General features: G+C 34.5%; 1 protein-coding gene across 1 annotated transcript in view; it reads left to right on the top strand.

Moving 5' to 3' along the window:
* The window catches only part of LOC125654509 (uncharacterized), a 222826-nt gene that overhangs the window by 27978 nt on the left and 168730 nt on the right, over positions 1 to 26118 (top strand).

Below are 26118 nucleotides of genomic sequence, written 5' to 3'. Positions count from 1 at the left end.
AGCCGTAGAAGTGATGGTTCCTTTTTATTATATAGATATCAGTAACTTTAATAAGAAACTCATTTTGTGAATCATTGGCAGATGTACTGAAGAGGGCGGAATCTCATCACCAATCTGTCCTGCATACATGCACTTGAGTACAAGGGATAAGACTTTCAGTTTGAGATTTCTAAATTAACAACGTCCATAGGTGAAATCTACAGTGACTGAAACTTGCACTATTATCAGATGTAATCTGAATGACTGTAGACATTTTATTTATAAGGACTTTAAAAGGTTTCTGCGTCACAGTAGGCGTTGACATGATATAAGAAACTCACTGATATGACTATAAGCGCCATAAATAGGACCAAATGGTAAAACTTCTCCTAAAACTGGTGAGTAAAAAAATCATGGAATCGAAATAACATTCTTGTCATTATTCATTTTAGGAACTTTACCAAGCATAATGTTTAACAAAATTTTAACAGTAATAGATGTTGTATCGTCCTTGTGTTTCTAAACCTCGTCATCCCGTAACGACGACAGAATCGGAATGTCCGAGTCAACATTTTTATCATGGCATAAAATGATGAAATAAATTTTCGATTTCTGACATTTCTTATGTAATGCATTCCAATTTGCTAAGACATATTTGAATATGAAAGAATGTTTCCTGATGAGAATAAATAATATGTCCATCAGTAAGGTTGCTATTATCTAAGAACGAAAAACAAAACTTGCAACAAACGGGTAACATAATACAAGTCAAATGTGCTAATTTTATGCGCGCAGAGTTCGTCGTAAGTTTTAGTATGGCTTTATTGGGCAATTTAAGATGATATTTTCCCTATGAACCAAAGACGGGAAACATGAAGTGAAACACTATTAATATTGTAGAAAAATGACAGAGGATGAACCTGGTGGGCGGGGATGGATCGCTGTCACATCCGTGGTTGTGCTGTGTCCCGTAGTATTGATCATCATTTGCATCAAACTACATCGGCGAAAGGTGTCGAGATCACTTCAAAGCCGCGAACAAGATCGCACTAACGGTGAATATTTTGATATTATTAACCATCATTGAAATGTTACTATACATAGTTATTGATACGATGAATTGTTTTGTGTAACGATATACTAATTTCATTTAGATGTGGAAAATTTGGATATATCCTATCTATGTCAAGAACATTGTTTCATAACTGGATTAATAAATTATGTGTAAGCTGATTCCGTAAACCGAATAGTAAAATAACCCAAAATAGCCCCAGTATCAGTCGATAAGCGATTACAGTATCAGTCAATCAGAGATTACAGTCGCACAGGCTATGTCAGTATACAGTGTCAGTCAAGCAGATATTACAGTATCAGTCAATCAGAGATTACAGTCGCACAGGCTATGTCAGTATACAGTGTCAACCAAGCAGATATTACAGTATCAGTCAATCAGAGATTACAGTCGCACAGGCTATGTCAGTATACAGTGTCAGTCAAGCAGATATTACAGTATTAGTCAATCAGAGATTACAGTCGCACAGGCTATGTCAGTATACAGTGTCAGTCAAGCAGATATTACAGTATCAGTCAATCAGAGATTACAGTCGCACAGGCTGCGTCATTATCTAATTTTTAAACCGAAAGAGTGGCTAAGGTCTGATGTGTTTAGAAACAATTTCAAAAACTCTCCAAAAATGAACTCAATATAGTGCCAAGCACTTTCTACCTCCTTTAAAAACATTCCAAACACTATTTCATTTCCATACATCGTTGTAGCCTGATTTAGTGTGTTAGTATCACATTTTTATCACGTTGTTACTTTACCTAAAACTCGAAAGTTTCGAGCATATATGTAATTTAGGTAATAATGTGTCAAATGTGTTTGATTTTGCACTTTGAAAAGTAATCTGAATTCAAAATTTATTTTCATGTATACATGGTACAGTGTATATACAAAGTTTTGCTCTTTCAGTGGCAATGTCGTTTCCTGTGACGTAGAAAAATATGTCTTTATTTCATAACATGACTCGTGTGCGATTTATCGGTTGCGATATCTCATTGGTAGAGCATTCGTGTCGTGATCATACCATTGTTTCATATCCGAATTGATACATTTTACCTAAGCTGTAGATGAATAGTAAAATAACAACAATAGCCCCAAATGTTATCCAATCAGACATCACTGTCGTACAAGCTGCGTCATTCTGAAACCCAAAGAGTAGGTAGCTTCGTGTGCTCAGAATCAGAGATTACTGTCGTACAAGCTGCGTCATTTTCCATTAAGCCTTAGTTGTAACTAGCGCCTGGCGTGTTTAGAAATATTTCAAAAATCTTCATAAACGAATTCAGTGGAACAACAAACATTTTCTGCGTCCTCTAAAATATTTTCAAGCACCGGTTCATTTGAATTTTCATGGACAATTTCGGTCAAATAGATAATTCTTCTTTAAAAAACCAGTTCTGATATAATTTGTTTGATACTTGAAGTTATTTAAAAGATGCAAAATTAGAATTATTGTAACAAGTTTACAAAACTAGTCATTATTCCCCAGGACAATTTATACAGAAATTTGAAATGATTATGATAATGTTGAACTAAATCCTAATGACGTGTTATTTTTGCAAATAATATCATTATCACGACTCTTGAATGTATGAAATATTTAATTTAATCGAGACTGTTAAAATGTAATAATAACAGCCTAATTTAGTGGAATAGTGTCAATCTATTTATATTCTATTTTTCCTTGTTGTAGAAAAGGAGATCATTCCTCTGCTTCCTGACAGCAACATACCAACAAATGCATGTAAGTTTTACAACATTGCTACTTTCCCCGAAACTCAAACGTTTGGAGCACCGACGTAAATGTAGTAAAGTTTTGAATGTGCGTTATTGTGTGCTTATAAAAGTAATATCAATTCAAAATCCACATTCATGTATACATTGTATGTACAAAATTTTGCTAATTCATTGTTAAATTCATCTGTGAAATAGAAAATCTGTCTTTATTTCGTAACGGGAGTGAAGTATGATTTAGCGGTCGTGGTAGCTCAGTGGTCGGCCTTGGTCGCTAAACATACGCTGATATGTTATGACGGGTCATGCTCCATATATGCACGAAAATTGGACAGACCGTAAGCTCTGTCCTACACAAAGGAAGGTAGTAATTTGGGTGTTTACATGGGAGCATTTTGTATCATAACAAGGCGACAAATATGAACGTCGTTATGACGCCATTACATGACTATTAATAGGTCACTGTCGTACTTTAACAGAAAATTTAAAATTCTAATACTATCCCGCGGTCTAATCATTCATCTAACTGTCGATCATGACGGTGAAACACCCAAATTTTATCAAAAATGCTTCTAGCATCTTACTGCTATCAGTAATAAATGATAATTAAAGATATAAACTCGAATCCATATGAGTTGGTTTTACACTTAATGTTTTTACTTTAGTTTGTTACACTCTTTATATATTTTACGTTCCGTTAACTATCTGTTTTACTCATATTGAGACGCCACAAGCTGTAGGTGATGTACCACAAATTTGGACCTATTTTTAGCGAATAAATTTGGATATATACTATCTTTCTCATAACTGAGTTATGAATTTTGTGTAAGCGGATTCAATAACTGAATAGAAAAATATCCACAATATATCTAATGTCAGGCAATCAGAGATTACAGTCTCAAAAGCTGCGTCAATCTCTATTCTTGAAACCGTAGGAGAAATTAGTGTGTATCTAAACACGATGTCAATATCCTTCATAATCGAAGTTAATGGAGTAACAATCACTTTCTTCTAAATATTTCCAAACACCAGTTCATTTGGATTCATCAAAGGACATTTCAGCTACTGACAAACAAGTTGATGGTACAGGGGTTTCAACAGTATCGATTGAAGTCAGCATTTCGCAAATCCTATGGTCGTTATAACGATCTAGTTCGTCAACACAACCTATCATTAGGTAAAATGCTGTCTGACGTGTCTCATACCGATTGTTAGACCGTTCTTGGCACACTGATTTTGACTACGAATAACTCCGTATACCTGATCAGGATATAGGGCTCACGGCGGATGTGACCGGTCGACAGGGGGTGCTTACTCCTCCTAGGCACCTGATCCAACCACTGGTGTGTCCAGGGGTCTGTGTTTGCCCGACTATCTATTTTGTATTGCTTATTGGAGATTGATCACTGTTCGTTATATTCGTCTTTCTAATATATTTTCTTGTTTATTACTTGAAGTTATTGAAAATATGCATATTATTGTAACCTGTTTACAACACTACCATTCTTACTTTGAACTGATTATGATCGAATAATGTCATTAAATTTACGAAATGCTGTTTTCAAACGGAACTGTTAAGATGTAATTCAAATAATAGCCTAATTTAGTGGGTTTATATCAGTTGCTTTACATTCTATTCTACCTTACAGGTGAAATAGAGATCATCCCTGAAGTTCCTAAGAGCAACAGACCAACCAGTGGTGGCAAGTTTTTATCACATTATTAATCTTCCTAAAACGCCAATGCTTTGAACATCAAAGTAAAGTTAAGCATTTTGAAATTGCATTATTTGGTACTGATATGAGTAAAATGAATTCAGAACTTACTTTCATGCATATATTGTATGAACAAAAATTTGCTATTTTCATTGGCCATGTCATTTCCCGTGCAATAGGAAAATCGGTCCTTATTTCATAAGGGGACTGGTGTATCAGTGGTATAGCGTTTGTTTTCAGATCTGGGGGTCGTAAGATCGAATCTGCTTCATTCCATTGTTGCGTCAAACCTAAGACGTAAACATGGGTAGTGGTTGCTTCTTCACAAAACGCTCGGATATTGGAAATGAGAATCATGGGTTTTGCGGATATGGCCTTAAAAACGGATATTCCATATCGCTGCAGACGTTGGCACTACTGTGACTGTCCTGATCGCTAAACATAAAAGGGTATGTTTTAGCAGATCATACTCCATTTATGCACATAAATTGTTCAGACTTTAAACTCTGCTCTACACAAAGGGAGGGAGGCAGTTATTTGTGTGTTTACTTTACCAGTCGCAGTAGCTCAGCGGTATAGCGTTTGCTTTGTGATCTTGAGGTCGTGAATTCGATCCCTGCTTGTGTCATGTCATGAATGCCAAGGTATTGTCTACTTCGTCGCCAAACGCATACCAATTGGAAGTAATAAGGACGGGTCTTTCGGGTATAACAGTAAAACTGCTACAACCCTGAGCACCAAGTATAGGTCATAATTTGGGTTACGTCGACTGCATCTTGTGACGTTTTTAAAATATGCATAAATAAATCTCGAACGGACGTATAACTAAAAGGTGAAGATAGCGAATATTGATCTATCTCATAACTCCTATAATTAATACAAAATCACGAGTAGCGCAAACACGAACCCTTGGACAGACCAGTGGTTGGATCAGGGCCGAGATTCATAAACAGTCTTAGAATGTACTTAAGTATAAGACAATTCTTAAACCAATAAAAAACTTAAGTGTAAGAAAATTCTTAAACAGTTCTTAACTTTAAGTGTTGTCTTTAGCAGTCTTAAATTGTTAAGAAAAACTTAAGTTAAGAATCATAGTGGCCGCCAATAGAGTACACAGGCGATGTTTTGACGGCACTCACATTCAAATAATTGCCCCGAATGCATGTGAAAACGAGTATGTAAATAGACACCATTACCATAGCATAAACACACAGGTGGTCTTTGATCCATTCTACAAAATCCTTGATGTCGTAGCAAAATGGCAGAGTTCCACGCATAACGCTAGGATTCTGAACGAAAGCGGTCTCCAAGTACTGTTTGACCAAGGAAGGTTACCTGTCCATACACACTTGCTGGGAGATAGTGGGCATCAATCAAAGAGATGGCTCTTGACTCCATTTTTGCATCCCAATCAAGGTTGTCAGACAAATTATAACAGGTGAGAATCATTGTTTTTTGATCCGCGTTCATGGCGGTACTGAAAGGCCTACTTTCTCTTTGCTCAAAATGCGCCCTCTACACTCAGTATAGTGGCGGATCTAAACTGACATTTAAAAATGTATTCTTATCTATCAGCAATCATTAAATAACAGTACAGTACACGACACGAGTTTTATGCGTGTTCCACGCAACGCGGTGGAACAAATTTGCCCCAAACACGGTGGACCTTTAAAATTGTCGGCACCTTTGAAGTCCTATTTTTCCGCGCGAGCTAGACATTGAAGTCCACGGAGGATCTCCGTGGATACCATCGCGCATCTCCGTGGATGTCACCTGTACCTCCGTCGATGCCACCGTGTACCTCCGTGTGATAAAACAAAGAAATAATTTCTGAAATGATTCACCCAAAAAACCTTTTCGCTTGGCCAGCATACATGCCCTCACCCCATTACTTATTTAGAAATTAGCTATAAATCATTCAATTCTTGTAATTGTTGTTTAATGATACATTGGTGTTTTCGGTTCATATCCGTATGTAGACTTCCCTGCAGACGTTCACACCTTTTTATGAAACGCCCAAATTCTCGACATCCTGTATATAAACACCTGTGTGATTCCTACCACTCGTCGGTACATTGTTTCACGGCACGTACAGCACAATTTCACCAAATAAAAGAAGGGTCATGAACAACGACAATCACATGCCAGTAATTTCAATTTGATAAACAGCAGTTCAAAGAAATGTGTACCATAAGCAATAGTTTATTTTTACGTAAAGTTTTCATTGTAATTAGGAATATGTGATTAAGGTCAGCTATATACATGTACATGTTTACATTGGATATGAATTTCATTATGTACTCAACTGTGAAGCAATGTGAGCAAAGAATCAAATTTTTATCACTTAAACAAATAAATATTAAAACTATCTTTACTTTTAAACAAACCTTTAGAAAACTCCGTACTTTCATTAAGAAAATTTCATTAGAATGCCCATACTTCACATTAATCATAACACGGTTTTTTAAGGGTTTTTTTCTAACTTGATAAATACTTTATTACACGCATGTATTATTTACTAAATGTATATATAACAGCTTTTTGTCTTTATATTTTTGTATACCATTGCATAATGGTGATGAGATCCAATAAATTGAATTGAGTACATGTAGTCTTGAAATATCACAAAGTAAAGAGTTGACAACGATTGAAATAAAAATGCAGACGTTTTCTCGTTTATTCAGTAACTCAATAACTTCTGAATCTTCTGAATGAAAGTTGTAAAACAAACGTACTAGATTTTGGTCAGTTATAATATAATACGGGGGTAAGATTCATCTAATCTCCGCTAGCAATGGGTTTTGAGTCAACTGTGCCTTCATGCACGAATAATCTCGGCTAACGAAGATGAAAAAAAAGAAGCCTAGATAGTCCGTTTGCATTAACATGTATTATGAAGGTGCAATCGAAGAATTATCCAGTAAATCCAATGATGTTGCAGTATATATAGCATGCATTTATTTTATTTTTGACTGAGAGGGAGATAGACAGCTAAGCACGTAACATCATTTTAGAAGGGGGGAGGGGGGGGGGACTCATTCATTAGTCCTAACCCGGACCAGCCGAAAAATTTAACATGTAAAGAAAACAAAATGGGAAATAAAAAAAATATCAGAATGAAAAGGGATGGATAATTAATCAGAAAGAAATTGTACTTTCAAGATTTATACTAAACGTATTAAACTTCCCGTATCTGCATACATTCATGAATATTATAATCAATGATTACCAATGCTCTCTCTCTCTCTCTCTCTCTCTCTCTCTCTCTCTCTTGCTTTCATTATCTAATGCATCTAAAGATTAAATTAAAGATTTTAATAATCGATAGCGTATATGAATAAAAGCAAATACTCGTTAAGTCATTTCTGTTTATATTTCTATTAGTTTTTTTTTCATGAACTAGTTGCATTTGACACCGAGGATTTACATCCTTAAATATTGATTACAAGCACGTAGAATCGGAGAGGGTGTACTTTGAAAACTTAAAAGGTTTTCGTAATCGGAAAATTTAAACACCATTTTTGTTGTTATTTTATTGCTTGTCAAGAAATTTATACAACTTAACCGGCAACATACCCCTTCTGATACATTGAAAAATATAAGTAATGTTAGCACGGGGCTCTTTAAAGTTCAATCTGCAGTTTGGTCATACTTCGTCATTCAATAACTTATTCAAAATAAAAAAAAATGTTTGTCGGATTAGCGGTACTATGATGTATGACTATAACAATGACCTGTGTATAACTTGTACATTCCATGCAAATTCGAAGGGGTTTTCGCCTCAGTAGAACAATGGGGGTCAGCTAATCCGTGTATTTGAAATCAACAGAAGTGCTTAGCTTCTTGCGGAAAGTGTGAAATATATTGGGTCGGCGTAAGATACCCGTGATCTTAGACTAGATCTGATATCGCGCCGACCCAATATATTTCACACTTTTTATGAGAAGTCAAAACCCAAACTAGCTAACCGTAATTTAGTTATACTGTGAGAAAGACCCTAGGAATTTGCATGGTATATACTTATTATACAAAAATCATTGCATTATCCAAACACTCCCGATGAACATTTTTTTTATGAAAACCTCTATCAAAGTACATCGAACATAAGTCTCGGTAAGATGTAATTAACTCGGGATTTTAAAAAATAAATCATTCGATGGTTTGTATTTTTGCTTCTATTAATTACGTAATAAATTAATTCCAATTTGTTAATCATCGACAATGCTCTAATTTCTATATTGGATCAAGTTATATTTGTCAAGATGCATATCAACACAATATGATGGAGGTAATTATGTTAAACAGCGCATTTGTCACAGAGAGAGAGAGAGAGAGAGAGAGAGAGAGAGAGAGAGAGCACATCGGTAATTATTAAATATCCCTATCACATGTTGTACATGTATGTTTTTCATTTACTGAATATACTAATTCGCATTCAAAACAGGAATTGCCTGCAAGTACGCATTATTTAAACATAGAATTTAAGAATATTTTACTGAAGAAAGAAGACTAAAAGAAAAAAGTCAAAACCAGGTTTTCTTAAAAACATAATATATAGTGTTTGGTATCGTTGGAATCGGCTCAATATGCTGAAAAACAATATAAGTATCAGGGGGGAAAATATTGACATTTTTTCTTTTCTTAAAATTCCACCCTTATCTTGATTATTTGGCCTGCGGCACATTTTCACATCTCCCGCAAGGCGCCCGTGGCCAGAACAAAGCTCTTAGCAGCTGTGTGTATTCGCAAATAACACACACCGTGGAACACGGAGGACACGGTGTATCTCCGTGGATTTTCCACCGTGGTCTTTCCACGGTGGGGTGTATAAAACTCGTGTCGTGTACTGTATGTTTACAGGATTTTTTAACAACGTAAATCTACTTTGATTGTTATATTTAACTGACATGTAAAGGGTACATTACTAATATTATTTTGTAAACAAAAGGGTGAAGGGTGGTATATTTGTATAGCCATGTCACCTGCACCTGTGTCACAAACTCGGGTAATATTTACCAGAATATATATTTATGTACATTATTTTTTTTTAATCAAAAATTTCAAACTTAAAGATTATTTCAATAAAAACATTTAGTGTAAAGAAAAGGTGTTTTTTTTTTTAACAAAATAGATTAGCATTGATTATTTGGGTGGGTAGGACTTTTTTTTTACTACAATAATTCATATGAAACATAACGCTTTTATTAAATGTTTTGTCATTCCCGGCACAGTACAAAGTCCCTATTTATTCCTATATTTCCCTATAAACTGGAAGGTTCCTATAGTTTTCCTCTAAGTCATTAAAATCCCTATAGAGCCCTATGTAGGAGTAGCCAAGGGCAGCAAAATTTAAGCCATATGCTTATTGATACAATCAAACCTATGATACATTCAAATATGCCTTTTTGTTATTTTTGACAAAACAACACTAAGAGAATGGCTTTTTAAGAAACTGAAATACTGTAATTATCTCGAAACTTCTTAAATTTAAATCTTAGCATATTCTTATTATTTTAACATTTACTGAATCAGCAATCCATTTGATGATTGTCACTATAAGTATGGCTTGCTATTAAAATCAATGGACTGGGCAAATATGAACTAAATTATACCATGTCATCTAGATCATGTTTTTCTCCATTTCATTATACCAGTTTCAAATAAGCAATTTCAAACCTTTCTATTTTATTTTAAATGTTCAATTTATCCACTTGTAACATTTTGAAACTGTCTATATGCTGATCAATGTCGCTCCTTCTGTCAGCTCAATATAACAAACTTATGCTTAAATCTGCGGTAATATATTTACCCTATAAACTGTAAAAAAAAATATCCTATAATCCTATATTATTTAGACCAAAACTGGCTTGACACCCTGACAATGGTTTTTCTTCAGATTTTCAAATTACCCCATACCATTTTCAAAAAATTACATACTTAAGATAAAGATTATTTTTATTTTGGTTATTATTATTTTTCCTAATATATTATATAGAATTTGATTCAATCTTAGGGCTCACAAGAAAACAAGAAGTGTTATAGAGAGAGGGATAGCCAACTTAAGAGAAGGTTCCATGTTCTGCATGGAGAAATCCGCCTTTTTCAGAAAAGCGTGCCACGTCATTATTGCTTGCTGCATTTTGCACAACATATGCAAATCTAGACAGATACCTTGCCCAGCTGATGATGTTGATGAAGATGTTAACAACCAGCAAGATAATGGACATGCTACTGGTAATCATCAGAACGGTCAAACAGAAGGTCTGAGGTACAAACAACTATTCGTAGAAAATCACTTTTGATTGGTAAGCATTATGGAGGCTGGGACATTTAAGATAGAGATTAAAAATTATATTTTACATATTTTAAAAACTGAATTCATGCATTATTAAATGTGGTTTTATTTAAGAATTTGTTTGTTTGCCCTTATATCTGACCTACTGATGATAATTTTCAACCCCTTAACTTTATATTCAATTTTACTTTTAAATCATTTTAGTATACGTTAAATTTCTTTTTCTTTAATTCAAAATTACTTTGTACTAATACCAATTGATTACTGTATCAGAATTAAAACAAAGAAAAAAAGTACATGTAAAACATATCCTACCCTCTTAACCATTGTCTATAATCCTCCAGTCAGAAATGGGCAAACATATTTCAATTTTGGTCAGAATGAAAACAAAACTACTAGACGTGTTTTATTATGATCATCAATTTATTCATGAAGAACTGTCAAAGGCAGAAATTATATTTCATATATTTTACTGGTATACAGTGTGCAACTGAATTTAAAAAAAAAATACTTTCCACTCATGTTTTCTTCAGAATGCAAAAATTCTGGTATAACACACACACACTTCACATTTACAAATTTCATAAGAGCGAGCAGAGTTTTGACAGATACCAGATACAAGTACTAATTGTATGTCTTGTAAATTATTTTAACAATATGTTGTAACAAAAGTGTGTTGATATAGTTATATCTGTAATATGCTACTCATAATTAATGTAAAACAAGCAATTTTGGACAATTAAGTCACATATATATAGTCATTCGTGTAATAACAACTCATTGCAATGAAAAACAAGCAAATTTAGAGATTCATCTGACTTATATATAGCAATGAGAATGAAATAATTCTTTGATAAACAATGTCACAACATATCAAGCTTTGTGGAATTTGAAAAAAAATTAACTAATTGGCTATGATAGCATTGCAGTTTTTATTAATATGCAAAATTTCCTTAAAAGGTCATATAAGATTTACATTTATTAAACAATCGTAACACACAGTAAGAAAAAAGTTAGTTTGTTTTTGGGTTGTTATCTGTTAAGTTGTTCTTATAAAAAGTTTCCTTTTGCTATACGACATTGATATGATAACAATGGCCCTGCAGTTCTTGAAAAAATATTTTTTAAATGTTTCCAATATATTGACATGTAAAATTCTTATCCATTAGTGTGGCCCCACTGTACCCTCTAGAGTGATGATTTGAATAAACTGAATATACAATTCCAAAGGATGCTTGCCTATCATCATGCCTATAATCATAGCTAGCAGTGCATGATAAGAAAAATTTTAAAGACTTAAAATTACACTTAAATATATAATCCCATTCACAACTCTGATCCCTTATTGTGGCCCTATCCTACACTCAGGGTCCACAAAATGAACTAATATGAACATTTGACAATGCTCGCAACCTTGATTCTATTGCGAAAATAGTTTTTAAAATCTATCATATTCTGATAGTCACATATAAAATGTTTCCCCTACTCTGGTCCCACCCTAACCACAGCGGCCACGGATTTGACAACTTGCATCTGAACTACCTGAAGATGCCGACAAACAACAGAAAAATATTGATCAGTCTCTTAATTTAAGGATAGTTCATTCGTCTTTTTTAAGGTTTCTTATTTTCATTTCAAAATTCTGGACTTCTAGTTCCAGCTTCTTGCAAGTTAGTTCTTCCATTTTTCTTTTTAGTTCAATGTCCCTGCTGCTATTGCCTGAGGTTACCAATGGCAATGAAGACTCCAGGACAGATGTTACTTCTAGGGGAGTTGATCCAAGAATGTGGGGATCTGTATCTGGAGGTCCTTCAATTACATGGATTCCCCTATGCTGGGAAAAGAAATACATTATTCTTTATGAATCTTGTATCAATTCATTTGAGAATGATTAAATGATGACTTGGATGATTAGTTTAATAATTGTTGTTCTTTTTCTATGTTGATGTTTATATGATAGATCATTAATTTATTTATACAAATCAAATTACAAACATTAATTCTGTCATGGCAGATTCCAATCAATCAAAGAATTTGACACATATTATGATATAATTTTAAATAGTAAATGATGTTACTCATTAAGTTACTTACTCAGATTCATCACCAAGTATATCTAGGTTTAGCAGGGACGTATCAATGCCTCCCTCTATACCCATCAGGCAAGTGTTATTTATCCCAATTACACTTGTAACGGCTTCCGCTATAGCACTCAATGATTTCGGAGGAGGACCACCACCTACAAAAAAATGTCTGCTGTAAAAATGTATTGAATTGCCACATATTGTGTGGATTTCTTTTCATCCTACAGGATTTAAAGTGTTAAAATATAATATTACTGTAATGCACTCTATAGAATTATAAGAAGAAAAAAATGTCCATGATTTAAATAACATGAATTTAAAAGCATATGACATATCAAATATTTAAGGGGGGGGGTAGTAATTTTTTTTATCACATGAAATGTTACATTAATTTCTGAAATCATGTATGATTGTTGAATAACTATGTCATAATGAATGCTGTTATGATTCTCAAGTTCCTTAAATGATTAAGACAATTTGAAAGATATAAGGGTCGAAAAAACTAGGGACCTTGTGAGTGAAATGAGTGGCCAAAACGAAATAAAGGTAAATACCCCACATTATCTTTTCAACGGTATAATTCCTTGCAATAGAAATGGAATGAAAATAAATAAATCAAAGATTTGCTTGGATGAAATACGCATTTTAATCCCACTGTGTTAATGGGATGCATAAGTATACGTGCATATTTAATGTGATATACAAGTTCGCCTAACACTCTCGTACTCGTCAGTATATTTAAGCCCATGCGCCTATCTATTGGTTATAAAACTTGTATTCACCATAACTTACAATTTCAAAAGCAATTTCCGACAACGTAGTTTCCATATTATTGTTGACAGTTTCTGGCTGGAAATCCTGCGTGGAAATTACCTCTTCTGTAACCCGCTGCAAAATGTCGTCTGGGGAAGTTTCGATGGGTAAGTTATCTGTCGTCTGCATTCCAGGCGGAAGGGTGAAATAAGTTTTCCCGCCATCTGTTGTTGCAATGATGACTTGTCCCACCTGATTTATGTCCACCGTTTGTGATGGGTCTATCATACGAACTTCCGTTGCGTTTTCAATCTGTGAAGGGAATTCGGCCAGAACGGGGCCGTCTGGTTGTGTGGCGGGAATTTCGTACGAGGGGGACACAATGTGTAGAATAGATCCATCAACTCACCTGTACCAGTAATTATACGTCTGTGGTTGGAAATCTCCGTTTTTGTCTTTGAGAAGATGTTGTACCACTTTTTCGTAACTTCTGCTGCCGTTCGAGTTGGCCCAACACTCATAGCACGAACAGTGCTTAACATTTTTATGAATTGATGCTTAAGTAATTTTTTTAGCTAAGAATTTTTTTAGTACTTAAGTAGGAAATCTAAGAAAAATTCTTGGAATCCTTATGAATCGAGGCCCAGGTGCCTAGGAGGAGTAAGTATAGGTTGTCGACCTGTCATACCTGCCGTGAACCCTACTTCTTGATCTATCGAGGTTATCCGTAGTCAAAATGCGCATCTGGTACATAAAAATTGGTACCGTATAAGTTTTACATTCATCAGCATTAAAAAGCAAGACGTGTTATAAAAACAAAAATGCCCCAAAGTTTCCATACTGATGAAAGGCTTTACATAATATACATGCATGTTTGATTAAGACTATATGTCCATTTTTAGACACGCCCTAGAGTCAGAACCCTGAGTTTGAGAAATTTACCAATATGGTATTTCCCTTTTAGATTTTCCTTAATATTTATTTAGTTCTTATATCATAAAGGGCTGTATTGGCAAACTCCCCGTCGAGACCTCATTACGTCACCTACGTACATTCCTCTCCTATGTGACGAAGTACAATACACAGATTTGTATATTGTAAGTCCGCGATTATCACGCAGCCAAATAACACTAAAGAAGTAGTTCGTAGTTAACAGTTTGAAGATATTGACATTAAAAGCATTAATATAAAAGTGTATGTATGGATTTCATTTTAAACATGAAATGATCAAAAGATCATTAAAAAGTAGGGATATTCTGTTCAAATTATTGTGTAAAGTAATGAACTTGATGTTTACATTCTTGTTTTTAAAGTTGTTTACGTTTGACGCTATGTTTTTCGTCATTCTACAGTGACGTCACACAGTGTACGTGGCCTAAGAAATCGCTATCCCATAATGCCTAACTGGAAGAGTTTGGTTTGTAAGCAAACGAACTCTGGCGGAAGTTTGGCTTTATTCGTAACAGATCATTATAAATACGTTAGAATTTGCGAAATCCTGATTTAAAACGAGACTGTCGAATCCTTTGTTACACGAACTTATTTGCCATTAACCCACCTCAATTTAGAAATTGAACAAGGTCTTGTGTATCGAATCAGTTGAGACATAAACACTATGCAGTTAATAATGGAATATTGCTAAATAAATATGGGACGCTGACGATAGAGAAGCTTAAGTTATCCCAATCATAAATTCTATGTTCCATAAATATGTAAGCATGAATCAAGGTGGAAAACTCTGTGTGTCTTTTATTTCGAGTTCACTGACATATATCGAATCGACAAACAGAAACCAAATAATATGTATGATTTGATTTATATTTCTACACCTTGCGATATCGTATCAATGCACGACACAGTTAGGTGGTTAATCGACATTTCGCCGAAAATATACAATCGAAAAACATCATTTATTAGGCCAGATGGAACATTTGGAAACTTGACTGATATTGAATCAAAGTATGTTGTACTAAAAATACATATTCAGGACGATTATATTTCATATTTGGACTGATCATATGGTTTAACAAATATGCCTTCGATATTGAGGTCATTGATAAATTTCGATATTGTAAGGGCATACTGAGGTTGAAATTCAAACTTTAATGTATGAACTGTTTAAAGCAATCTCTGTAGTGTATGAAAAACGTTACGGAATTCTACATATTTCGATTGATAAATTTTTTGACAGGTCGACAGGGGATGCTTACTCCTCCTAGCCACCTCATCCCACCTAAGGTGCTTTCAGTGGCCTGTGTTTGCCTAGCTCTCTATTATGTGTTGGATTTAGGAGTTATGAGATTGATCTCTGTTCGTTATCTTCACCTTTCATGCTAACGCATGTCGCGATATGGGGCTTACGTTTTAAGTTTATATCCGTAAGACACGTCAATCTCACTTCTGAGGTATAGTGTTTGACAAGACGACAATCCCTGTGATAACGTTAGGCTTCATGCAGCGATCTTTTTTTTTGTATTTTAAATTTTGATAATCCGGTGGTTATGATTTATGTTAGTTTAAGTTGGAAAAGATGAAACATATCTTATTGAAGTTCCAATACAAGTGTAAATGTAAAACGTTTCATAGCAAGCTATTTCAAGGGAAGTAGTCCCATCGACAAGAATATCTATAATGGATGTCAGAGGTTATGTTGTAATACAAATAATTAAGTAATCAATATATTGTATTCACGCACGCACACATACACACGTACCCACACACACACACACACACACACACACACACACACACACACACACACACACACACACACACATACAGATATATATATACAAATCACTAAAATGACCAACGACACGAACAACGAGATTGTCAAATTTTCGGGACGACCCGTCCCTTCTTCAGGACAAACGAAAACAATTACATAATGTGGTCAATATCAACAGAGCATAATAACAAAAACTAAATATAAATATATCTAGCACTACAACTACACTAATCTACAAACGTATTTACAACGCAGACTACATGTTTTTGGTCTTTAGGCTTGTTAAAAGTGGAGCGAATTAGGACATGCCTTATTCGTCCAAAGAGCTGATCCAAAATGTCCGAATAGAAAAACAATAAACTTAATTAATCTCAAGTGGAACGAGTTAACCCAATTACGTCGACAAATAGTAAAGCTAACTCGTACCCAGAGAGATTCTATTTTAACCATGCATAATTTATAAAAGATAATAATAAGTAACAAATACAAAAAAAAATAGATAATAAATAAATGAAAATAAGCTATGTAAACGAAGTAAGAGATGAACAAAGTCTGAGAGAAAGATGATGTAAACAACAAGTTTGAATAAGTTAACAAAAATGGACCAACTCCAAACAAAAACAAAGAATAGGCAGCCCAGGAAATTGAATCAACATCAGACATTCCCGTTCTGATCATGTCTAGGGTGGATGCGTAAAAAAAACAAACATAGAATCACGGAAACTGATAAATGGGTTTTACATGTAAGCAATCGGTTATGAAGTTCAAAAAAATTAAAAAGATGGACTGATTGTAAACAGAATTGAAAAAAAAATGTGTGTTCAAAAATGGCTGTAGTACCACTGTTAGGGACATGATCAGACGAGTAGGACTAGATGAAGCTTAAAATCTAGTAAAGGTTTAGCCCGTATTCATCCTGGTGAAGTCTGTAGGTTTGTTGATACCATGCGGTTCAAATGACTTGAACCTGTGCAACCATAATTTTCCCTTCTGCTTTATTTCGGTATCTGACCAACTAGGGTCATGATCAATAACCACTACTGGCATGTCCTCCCATCGGTGGTCATTACCATTGAAATGTGAAATATATATTATATATATATATATATATATATATATATATGTATATATATATATATATATATATATATATATATATATATATATATATTATACATGTATATGTATACATATATTCATGTTTGTAGGTAAAGATGAATCGAAGGCGAGTGGAGTATCGCACGATAATCTTGAGTATTTGTAACATCCGGGTCAATAACAGTTGGAGGAAATCTTTTATAAGGCATGCAAAAAAAGAGTTGGGCAAACTCAGACTTATGGATAAACCTTTAAAAATACTAGTTATATGATAAAGTGACAACAACGTACACTGACTAAATGTGCAGCTATTTCTATCATCTCCCTGCATTTACTAGACATGAGTTGCCTATACGAAATACATTCCACTAAGCTAAAACTATTTAAAGCACAATGATACAGAGAAATGAAGAAAAAAATTCATATGAAGAAAAAGTATGCTGAGATATACTGTCCAACAATGATGTAATAACGTCACATGGTCTATTACAACATGAATACATGCACACGTGTATACAATAGCTTATTGTAAATAGATCAATTGCACCATATGTTACAAATTCATGTTTCTGTTTCACGTAGTATGAATCTTTGTTGAAGTAGAATTTTGGGATGGTTGAACATTTTCTAAAAGCCATACATTTTCTAATTAAAACGTACATCCTTTAGGGAATTTGTGTATTTAATTGAATAAGTATATTCGATTTCTTGTCTTGAAATCTTACTAGCTGTAATATGACTGTAAAACATGAACATTTAATAATATGAAATATTTTAAGATCGCAGTTTGAAATCTTGCATTCTTGCGGATTGGACTAAGGACGACAAGTTGTTTGTGCCCACCAAGGCCAGTGAAGCAGTTGAAAATAAAATAGAAAAACAAAACTTCATTACAGTCGTGGGAAATTCTGGCTCCGGAAAGTTGTCTATTATACAACACATTGCCCTGAAATGCAAGCAACAAGGATGGGATGTTATTCCTGTGGATGACATTAAGGAAATAAAGGACGCCTGCTCTACTGAACTTTCAAAGAAAATGTTTGTGTTTCATGATCCTGTCGGAAAAGAGTCTCTCGGTGATATTGCATATGAGAATTGGCGACAATATGAGAATACCTTGAAAACATGCTTAAAAGAAGTAAAAATTCTTTTGTCATGTAGATTGTGTGTGTTTCTTGACGACAGATTGAAAGGAATAATGACGGAGACCAATAACTCAATAAGAATAGATGATGGTGCATTAAAGCTCTCCAGAGACGAGAAACGAAAAATGTTGCAGCAATATACAAGTACCGAAAGTACTCAGCTTGCAAAAGATGAGACAGAGGAAATAATCGAATCAGATCCTTACTTCCCATTGCTTTGCAAATTGTTTTTCAGTGAATCAAGATATAGGGAGAGAGGAGTTAGTTTCTTTAATAATCCATTTGAGGTAGTGAGGGACGAAATTGAAATGTATCAGAAGAGTAAACATGATAACGAGAAATCAAAGTATTGCGCACTGATTTTCCTTGTAGTTTTCAACAACAATGTGAACACAGATGATTTAGACGAGCATCCTAACTCGGATTTTCAAAGTAAGAAATACAAGGACATTCTCCAAATGAGTAGTGTGCCATGCAATACACGAATAACAAGCGTGGCTGAAGGTTTCAAATTACTGGAAGGGTCCTTTGTTAAGTATGTGGGCAATACCTACAAATTCCTACACGATTTTGTCCAGGAGATAACCACAGTCATTCTTGGAGCTAGATTTCCCAAACAAACGATCAAATACGCAGACAGCGGCTTCCTACGACGAAGGGTGAAAATAAAAAATGACAAACAAAATCGTGATCCTTTCATTGTTTACTTGACTGACAGGTACATAGATGATCTTGTACAAAGGTTTCTGTTAGATATACAGACGGAATATTTGCTTGATGTGGTCCTCAATCCATGTTTGCGAAACAAGAAGGTAATTGATTCCTTCACGAAACGCTTAGAAAAGCAATCTGATATTTCACTCGATTCAAAACGTACATTTGATAAAATCAATGAATATGAATTTGAAAAGGAACAGGATAGCAAGACAATATCAAGACTTGGCTTCTTTTTAACTCAAAAGGAATTAACTCCTCTAAGTGCTCTAATTATATTTTGCCATGATGAGATAGCATTATCTTACATAGAGAATTTCGAACTACTGGATGAATTTTCAACATTTGCTTCGATATGCACCTATAAAAATACGGCATTTTATGACGTGTATTCACGAAAGTATACTATTAAACTATCTAATGTCGTATGGGGAGGATTTTATGCCTTACACATATCATCATTGTTTCATAACTTTGAAATGACTCAAACACTCATTGGTCATACCGAGAGCATAAATATGTTTGACAAACACGGTTTAACATCATTGATGTGTGCAGTATGGAATAATGAAGAAGCCAATTCATTAACTACAACAGATTCCCAAGACACAATTCAGTGCTTACTAACGAATGGTGCCGATATTAATTTATGTGGGAAGAATGGGATCTCTATATATAGCGTGTCAAATTGGACATGACACTACGGTACGATTGTTACTGAATAAAGGCGCCAATATTAATTTATGTATGAAGAATGGAGTCAGTCCTCTATATATAGCTTGTCAAAATGGACACGATAGCACGGTACAACTGTTACTGAACAATGGCGCCGATATTAATTTATGTAAGAAGAATGGAGCCAGTCCTCTATATATAGCTTGTCAAAATGGACATGACAGCACGGTACAACTGTTACTGAACAGAGGCGCCAATATTAATTTATGTATGAAGAATGGAGTCAGTCCTCTATATATAGCTTGTCAAATTGGACACGATAGCACGGTACAACTATTACTGAGCAATGACGCCGATATTAATTTATGTACTGAGAATGGAGTCAGTCCTCTATATATAGCGTGTGAAAATGGACATGACAGCACGGTACAACTGTTACTGAACAATGGCGGCGATGTTAATCTATCTTTAAATGATGGAGCCAGTCCTCTTCATTCAGCTTGTTATGATGGGCATAACAACACCGTACAATTGTTACTTGACACTGGCGTCGATATCAATTTCTATAAGAAAATTGGAGCCAGTCCTCTATATATAGCTTGTCAAAATGGATATGACAGCACAGTGCAACTGTTAATGGAAAATGGCGCCAATATTAATTTAGGTGAGGAGAATGGAGTCAGTCCTCTATTTATAGCTTGTCAAAATGGACATGACAGCACGGTACTACTTTTACTGAACAATGGCGCCAATATTGATTCATGTAGTGAGAATGGAGCCAGTCCTCTATATATAGCCTGTCAAAATGGACATAGCAACATGGTAGAACTGTTACTAAACAATAGCGTCGATATCAATTTATGTAAGAAAAATGGAGCCACTCCTCTCTATATAGCTTGTCAAAATGGACATGACAACACGGTACACCTGTTACTGAACAATGACGCCAATATTGATTCATGTAGTGAGAATGGAGCCAGTCCTCTATATATAGCTTGTCAAAATGGACATGCCAACACGGTGCAACTGTTACTGAACAATGGCGCCGATGTTGATTTAAGTTTGAATGACGGAATCAGCCCTCTATATATAGCTTCTCAAAATGGACATAACAACACAGTACAACTCTTACTGAACTATGGCGCCGATATCAATTCTTGTAATAATGATGGAGTCAGTCCTCTATATATGGCTTGTGAAAATGGACATGACAGCACGGTACAAATCTTACTGAAGAATGGCACCAATATTGATTTATGTAATGAGGTTGTAGCCAGTCCTCTATATATAGCTTGTGAAAATGGGCATGACAATATGGAACAACTGTTACTAAACAATGGCGCTGATATGAATTTATGTTTGAATGATGGAGCCAACCCTCTATATATAGCTTGTCAAAATGGACATGACAGCACGGTACTACTTTTACTGAACAATGGCGCCAATATTGATTCATGTAGTGAGAATGGAGCCAGTCCTCTATATATAGCTTGTCAAAATGGACATACCAACACGGTACAACTGTTACTGAACAATGGCGCCGATGTTGATTTAAGTTTAAATGATGGAGTCAGTCCTCTTCATGCAGCTTGTTATGGTGGGCATGACAGCGCGGTACAATTGTTACTGAAAATTGGCGCCGATATTAATTTATGTAAGAAAAATGGAGCCAGTCCTCTATATATAGCGTGTCAACATGGACATGACAACACAATACAACTGTTACTGAACAATGGCGCCGATATTAATGTATGTGAGGAGAATGGAGTCAGTCCTCTATATATATAGCTTGTGAAAATGGGCATGACAGCACGGTGGAACTGTTACTGAACAATGGCGCCGATATTAATTCATGTAAGAAAAATGGAGCCAGTCCTCTATATATATGCTGTAGAAATGGATATGACAGCACGGTACAACTATTACTGAACAATGGCGCCGATATTCATTTATGTAAAAAGAATGGAGGCAGTCCTCTATATGTAGCTTGTTATGTTGGACATGACAGCACGGTACAACTGTTAGTAAACAGTGGCGCCGATGTTAATTTTTGTTTGAATGACGGAATCAGTCCTCTACATATAGCTTCACAAAATGGACATAACAGCACAGTACAACTCTTACTGAACTATGGCGCCGATATCAATTCTTGTGATAATGATGAAGTCAGTCATCTATATATGGCTTGTGAAAATGGACATGACAGCACGGTACAAATCTTACTGAAGAATGGCGCCAATATTGATTTATGTAATGAGGTTGGAGCCAGTCCTCTATATATAGCTTGTCAAAATGGACATGCCAGCACGGTACAACTGTTAAAGAACACTGGCGCCGATCTTGATTGATGTACGGAGAATTGAGCCAGTCCTCTATATTTAGCTTGTCAAAACTAACATGATAGCACGGTATAACTGTTAATGAGGAATGGCGCCGATATTGTTTTATGTAAAGAGAATGGAGTCCGTCCTACATATATATATATATATATATATATATATATATATATATATATATATATATCTTGTCAAAATGCAATCTAATTAAAATTGGATTTCTTAGATACGCGCCGTATCCTCAACGTAAGCAATCTGACTGCATGGTAGTTCTTTTTGATATTCTTGGCGAAAGTTCATGCCGACATGACCCCAATGTGGTGATGTCAGATCCTATTGTAGCGATTGTGAGCGAATCTTAGGATCTGATTTAAATTAGATTGATCAAAATGGTCATGAAAGCACAGTACAATTGTTAATGAACAATGCCGCCGATATATATTTATTTGAAACTGATGGAGCCTGTCCTCTGTGTATAGCTTGTCAAAATGGACTTGATCACACAGTACAACTGTAACTGAAGAATGGCGCCGATATTAATTTATGTGGCATTGATGAAAATAATCCGCTACATGCAAAACGGAGATATGGACATGTAACCACGACAATACATTTACTTTTCTTTAAGAAGATGGCTAATTTGAATAGTGAGGATAAAATCATGGAATAAAATTTATGGAAATGTCTCAAGAGACATGCCTTACCATATCAAAATGCGTCCTGCTGTTATTCTATTTTTAAATCAAAATGACACCAACAAGTTAATATGGATGTCTGCAAAACAAATTTATCTAAAGAATTTTATGTTAGGAATGTTTGCACCATTGAGAAAGAGATACAAGGTCTGTATTATTTCTGATGAATTTGCTTCGCTGTTTTCCCCAACAAGAAAAAAAAGCACGACGGTGTAACCATGTCATTCTAAGTTAATAGAAAAAAACTCGTTTTCAGGATTTAAAACTTTGTAGAAACGATTTCAATTGTCGTTTCTACTATCTGAAAAGTCGTTTCTACGATTTATAAAATGTGTTTCTATGATTTACCGTATAACGGGTCATTTTTGTGTATCACAAATTTGCGGAAAAAAAACCCCACCAAAATACTTATTTAATAATTGTGTAGTTGTTTGTCTGCGATTCTCCAAATTAGAAATTGATTGACACATGACATGTTTCAATTTTGTACAGAGCAAACAGTTTCTACTCATAGAGATATTTTTATTTTGTAAGATATGGTACACAATCTGTGTAAAATTTATGCGAATTTATTAGTTTGCGATTCAAACATATTCGCAACGAAAACCAAAATCCCATTATCACGAAAAAAAATGTTCGACGGTAGTAATCGTAGTAGCAATTTTCAAAAAGTAATTTCTGCAATTTATAACACTCGATTTTACGATTTATATAATGTAGAAATTAAAATTTTTACGATTTAAAATAATCGTTTATACGATTTATAAAAATTCTTACTACGATTTATAAAAATCATTTCTGCGATTTATAAAGATTGTTTCTAGAAGTAAATATTTTGTAAATAGTATTGAAATTTTGACGATTTGATAAATTGTTTCCCCGATGTTGTAAAGCTTCTATAAATGTTTTCAACAATAGCCGAGCAGGGCTTATCGGTCACCTGAGTATTACTTAAAAGTATCTCTAGTCCCAATGTTTATGAAATCCATAATAAGTTTCCTGTGTTTGCATATCCCAGCTAAATTCTAACGTTCTAACTGTTTTATCCTCGAATAGCTCTAGCAAGTTTATTGTTATTTCGGATTTCAAACGTTTCGGATGAACATCACTGAAGAGATATTATTTGTCGAAATGAGCATCTGGCGCATCAAAATTAGTACCGTATACGTTATACATTATGACCCCTGGGGTTGAGGTTTCTGCTGGTAGACTGTCAATCCCCGAGGATCTCTACAGCCCAGTAGCTAAGTACTTCGTTATCAGCTTGAAAATGTGGATGTATATTTAATTGCTGTTATAGAATTCAGAAATGCATTTCAAAATTAAGGATTATCTCCCTCATGCATAGCTATTATCCTTAGACGAATTTGACTCCACTTTTTGGCACACTGTTTTCCCTAAAATAGCTTTAGTAATTTTATTGCTATTTCGGATTTCAAACATTTCGGGTGAACATCAAAGAAGAGACATTATTTGTCGAAATGCGCATCTGGTGCATAAAAATCGGTACCGTATAAATTTTACATTCATCAGCATTAAAAAAGCAAGCTGTGTTATAAAAACAAAAATGCCCCAAAGTCCCCATACTGATGAAAGGCTTTACATAATATATATGCATGTTTCATTAAGACTAAATGTCCATTTTTAGACACGCCCTAGAGTCAGAACCCTAAGTTTGAGAAATGTACCAATATGGTATTTCCCTTTAAGATTTCCCTTAATATCTATTTAGTTTTTATATATTTCAAACGATAATCACTATGATAATTTTAGTCACTCCCTGTCACAAAAACCCCTAACCCTGGGATCATGGAATTTTCAATTTTTAAAGTATATCAATAAACTTCCTGATTATCATCAATAACACCAAAAAATAGTATTTAAATGTAATACAAATTAACACTTTATGTCAAGTTTGACGTATTCATTATGTCAGATTATCTACCCCGGGAACATAAAATTTACAGTTTTGGTGGAGGCCTTCATGCTCTAGAGGACTAGTATAGTTTGTTTCCTTAAAGATATACGATGGAAGAGAAGATTTTTGAAAATTGCTCAATTTATTCTCCCGTCCATAAGGCTCCGGGGTTTCAGAAATCCTGAAATTTACAATATATACTATTCTTCTCAAACATACTTCATAGCGAATTCGAAATTTGGAAAGATAGCGATTAAGGAGAATTCGTAACGTAAGATGGGTGCCAAAAAAGTCGTTACTATCAGAAAAGTATGTTTTAACCATTTTTGAGGTTCGTTTATACGATTTAGCAAATCATAGAAACGCCCTTTTAAATCGTTTCAACGATTTACTAAATCATTAAAACTATTTTTCAAACCTTAGAAAGGACTTTTTAGATCATTGCAATGATTTACTAAATCGTATAACCGATTTTGTAATCGTAGAATCTACTTTTTAAATAGTTTCTACAATTTGTTAGATGGTAGAAACTATTTATGGTACATATCGCATTAATATTTGTAAACTGAATTGATTATACCTAGTTACTCGATTTCAGCCAAAAAATTATAAAGCAAGTGTGGCACGTTAGTTTCTGCTAAACCAAGAGGACAATGTCGACCGAGTACTTCAACATACAGTTTTTATTTATTCTATAAATAATATGATACATTATTCTGTTAATTTATGCAATAAACCATCATTCTTTGTAAATATGAAAACTATGAACATTTTAAAACTGTAAATTATAATCCTAATGGTGACTAATACTCTAATAGCTCTCTCTCTCTCTCTCTCTCTCTCTCTCTCTCTCTCTCTCTCTCTCTCTCTCTCTCTCTCTCTCTCTCTCTCTCTCTCTCTCGTTCTTTCTGCGTGTGTACATACATCCATGTTTTTATTATTTATAGAATCAACAAGGTAAGTTGCTTTTATTCCATGATGCTAACATTTCACAATTTGTTACAATGGTACAACTCACGGATATTCTGATATCACATCATAGGAAAATTATTAATATAATACAATAGGTTCATTTGTGCAAACCTTCTCTCAAACATTCTTTCAGTAGTTTAAGTGTATAAAATGTATTTTCATGCATCAAACCATTTTCGAGTCTGTGGTTATTTCCGGATTCTTTTCGCATGTT

Source organism: Ostrea edulis, chromosome 7 (genome assembly GCF_947568905.1).
Source record: "Ostrea edulis chromosome 7, xbOstEdul1.1, whole genome shotgun sequence".
NCBI lineage: Eukaryota > Metazoa > Mollusca > Bivalvia > Ostreida > Ostreidae > Ostrea > Ostrea edulis.
This window is presented reverse-complemented; position numbering and strand designations above follow the sequence as displayed.